The sequence below is a fragment of the Apium graveolens genome, chromosome 10, assembly GCF_009905375.1.
Source record: "Apium graveolens cultivar Ventura chromosome 10, ASM990537v1, whole genome shotgun sequence".
Lineage (NCBI taxonomy): Eukaryota > Viridiplantae > Streptophyta > Magnoliopsida > Apiales > Apiaceae > Apium > Apium graveolens.
The window spans coordinates 108,111,964-108,116,346 of NC_133656.1; the positions used below are offsets into that span (position 1 = coordinate 108,111,964).

The 4,383-nt window shown below is 35.0% G+C and overlaps 1 long non-coding RNA gene across 1 annotated transcript; it reads left to right on the forward strand.

The window, feature by feature from the left end:
- The first annotated feature begins 3,058 nt into the window (after positions 1 to 3,058).
- On the forward strand, positions 3,059 to 3,519 carry LOC141690037 (uncharacterized). Its single transcript, XR_012562641.1, has 3 exons — positions 3,059 to 3,173; positions 3,278 to 3,379; positions 3,483 to 3,519. It is a non-coding gene; the product is annotated as an uncharacterized LOC141690037 (long non-coding RNA).
- The last annotated feature ends 864 nt before the right edge of the window (positions 3,520 to 4,383 follow it).

A 4,383-nucleotide genomic window follows, 5' to 3' on the forward strand; every position in this document is an offset into this window, starting at 1 on the left:
GTTAGATCTGATTTGGCTCCCCAAGTAGGAGTAAAGAAAAACTATTTGCCTCATTCTCCCTTTACTTTGTCAAAGGCAGAAAAAAGGACTTTCTTGTCATCATTAATGTCGATGAAACTTCCATACGGACATGCATCGAACATAAAAAAATTGTGTTTCCATGCCTGATTTGAATATTTACGGGCTGAAATCACATGATTGCCACATCCTTCTCCAATAATTACTCCCGGTTGCAATACGCTCCATTCTTCCGAAGCATGTTAGGGTAACAATTATTAGATTGTGTTTCTTTTTTAATGCTTTGTGTAACAAAGCAGTAGACGTGTCAAAACTGGATAAGCTACAGTCAGATGTCATACTGACCTTGTGCGATCTAGAAAAGGTTTTCCATGCGTCATTTTTTGATGTAATGGTACATATAGTAGTCCACTTGGTTCAGGAACTACGCTTATGTGGACCAGTATTTTATAGGTAGATGTATGCATTTGAATGGTTTAATAAAGTACTAAAGAGTTATGTTCGAAACCGTTATTATCCCGAAGGTTGTATGGCAGAGAGTTACCTTGGAGAAGAGTCCGTAGAATTCTGCACCGAGTTTCTTAGTCAGAATTACTCAACTGCCGGTCTTCCAAAGGACCAAGATGATAAGATATCAGGTCCATTATTATCCGTTGTGATAATAAAATCAGTGGAAGAGAAGGAGCGAGACGAATCACATCTACATGTCCTTCTAAACAATGCTGGAGTGTTTCCATATATTATGTGAGTTTATGCACTTTATTGTTTTCAATTCCTCATTATCCAGTAATTAGTCTTGTAATATGTCTTTAATATGTCATTCCATATGCATTTTTCATAATGCATAAGGAATATCTTGAAGAAATTCACCGAGGGAAAAGGAAAAGCTTACATTGGCTCATGAGAGAGCACAATCGGCTCTTTGCTGATTGGTTTCAAAACAAAGTCAGTGTTGTATTAGGTTCTTTGATCTGTAGTGTAATGACGACTATTAGCTATTTAGGATTTAAAATTTCTTATCATATTTGTAGGTGAATGATGAACTAAGGGAGAACAACAAAGGTGTTTCAGATACGATAAGATGGCTCGCTTCCAAGCCATCATTTTCAGTACTAACTTATCAAGGTTATCTAGTGAATGGAGTGCGATATTTTACAAAGGAACGAGATGACATACGCGTTGTTCAAAACAGTGGGGTGTCTGTCATTACTAAAGCGGTCCAGGTTTCTAGTGCCAAGGACTTGAACCCCGTAGTAAGTGATTTGACATTTTACGGTATCATACAAGAGATATGGGAATTAGACTACCATGCATTCAACGCTCCCTTGTTCCTGTATAATGGGCAAGTAATGATAAAGGAATAAGGGTTGATGATCTTGGGTTCACACTTGTGGATTTTAGTCGACAAGGTCACAAAAAAGATAAATATGTTTCTGTTGACCAAGTCAAGCAAGTGTTTTACCTTGAAGATCCCGTTGATGCTACCTGGTATGTTGTACTGTCCTCCACAACTCGAGACTACCATGAATTGTATAATGAAGATGACTTAGGAGACACGACCATGGAACATCCCCCATTCTGAACTAAAATCCCCGCAACTGATGTCACTACTGATGATGTCGCTCATACTGCTAGACCTAATGTTGAGGGAATTTGGATTAAAAATACTGCTACTAAAACCCCTGCACCTAATGTCGTTACTGACTGATGATGTAGCTTTATGTAAAATATATATCTTAATGGGAATTTGGATGACTAAATGAACCATATATATTTGCCTTTAATTGTGTTATAATGTGTAAAATATATTGTTAAATTTTTTTTTCTTTTGTTTTGCATTGTTATAATCATATAAGTAATTCATCCATAATTACTGATTGATGGCATTATTTTTTTCTTTAATTATTTTGTATTGTTTAATTGTACTTCTATAAAATCAGCGGGAGATGGCTGAACTTAAAGCCTTGGTTAATGCTTCGAATGGTCACTCTCCTATGTTCTCTGACAAATCAAGTTGTCAAGTACCTGTTAATAAAGAGGGAGCTGCTGATAAGCGGAATGTTGGAGTTGCTGTTAAACCGCTGAGTGCCAAACAGTTGTTGGTAAATGAAGAAGACTTTGTTGGTTTTGACCCCTCTCCTCCGAGCGGAAAGAAGGTAAAATATTATTAAGATCTACTAGATATATGCCTACAGACTTGGGACTTATGCAATAAAATTAAATTGATCCCCCACTATAATGTAGGGTCCACAGTCATGTGAGCTTGCACTGGATTGCATAGAGAACAAGGTTGCTTTTGGAACAATTTTTGATGATCACGAAGAGATGAATGTTTCAGTACACGGAGTGCCTCTAAAGCCCGGACTTGTTCGTGTGTCGGTTGACGGACACATACAGCCAGAGGCGTCGGTTTCAGTGCCCATACCTGGTGAAATTGAGGTTGTACGCCAAGCAGTTGGCTCTCACGTAGCATGGCCTCGTGAATTGATCATCTACCCAACTGTGGCGGTATGTTATATAAAAATTATGTCAATATACTCTGAATTGATTGTTGCATTCTATAGTAGTTATGTCAATAATAACCGATTATTCTTATTTTATTTAATTCTGTGTAAAAAAAGAAAAAGGAAGTGTTGCATGGGCAATCTAAGCGGAAAGATGAGTTGCAGAAACTTCAAGATGATTATAGCAAAATGAAGCTAAACAAGAATGTGCCAAATCAGTACAAGGTGTTATACAAACATGCTGTAGTCTTCATGAAAGCCACTGGGGAGTCAATACCGATTCCGTGTGATTCGGACGTGTTTGGGACTGAGAAAATAATTTATATATTGCATGAAAATGTGAAAGCATTGTTGGAGTTCGATATGATTGGCCAAGCTGCAATATCTGCTTATATGGCGTAAGTTAATTTTTTATCGTTACATATTCAATATTCATGTTTTATACGGATATTATAAGTAATGTAATTCACTCCCTGGTAGGCTCTTGCAAAGACTAATTAAGATTGAGAGGAAGAATGATGATGTGGTCTTATATGGATTTTTCGATCCAGGAGCTACATTTACGTTGAACAAATCTTTTCATTCTTATTTTGTTAATCGGTTGAAAGAGAGTAGTCCCTATCGCATGTACTTCATGCCACATAATCATAAGTAAATATTTTTAATTTAGACATGCTTTTACAAATTAATATATTTAGGTAGTTTTTTTAAAATTTCTGACTTGTGTTTTTCTTTTCTTTTTTTTATAAACATAGTTGCCACTGGATTTTGGTTGTAATTTGGGATGGCGACATTTATATTCTGAACCCTCTGCCACATCCAACACATTTTGACGAGTTGGAAAAATCATTAACAGAGTAATATATTTCTGTTTACTATATATAAATATATATATATATATAGTAAATATTCTCCCTTTTGAAAAATAATCATGTATATTATTATTGTTCTGCAATGTAGAGCGATGAAATCCTACAATGCTCAAACTGGAAGGGGTAATAAAGCTCCTCAGATAAAGAATCTTCTTGTAAGTTTTTTGTATTTTTTTTATCACTTTGTAATTTTAATTAATTTCTGGAGCTAATTCAGATTTTATATTGTAACAGGGATCTCCCAAACAACCAGGAGGGGTTGAATGTGGCTATGTTATAATGCGATACATGATAGATATCATTGCTGATAAGGAGCTATCTTTTACTACCAAGGTATATATGCAAATCATTTCCGATAGATGGCATGTAGAATTTTTTTGTGTAGTTTTTTAGAACAGATAAATATGAGTGCCATTTTTATTATCAGTTTTTATTATTAGTGATTTCCAGATGGATCTTGTTTTTATTATTAGTAATGATAGATAACTATTAGTGATAAGGAACTATCTGGTATAGTTTTGGATTGACGAAGAAAATTACGATTAAATATAGAAAGGGTCCTCTTCTGGTTAAATTATAAATAGTTGGTTCTGTTTATATTTAATTATACATATGGCAATTCTGGTTAATAATATTCTGGTTGCTAATTTTTACTTGTGTTTTATAGTGGGCAGCCAAAACTCGAAAGTCCTACACAAGGCAGGAGCTGGATGAGGTGCGGATGGAGGTGCTTGAATTTATCCAAGACAAGATGTAAAAATGCTAAGTATCTATATATATAGCTTTCCTCTGAACTATGTGAATTGATGTTCTGTTTGCTGGTGGTTGGTGGTTAATTAACGGATGTTTGGTGACAATTACATCCATCATTTTGATTTATGTTCGGAATTGTCGAAATTTGACAAGTGGTACATATTAACTAGTCAAATATGTTTAGAATGTTGAATGTAATAACTTTGGAATTTGGGTTTTATTGTTTTTAGTTGGGA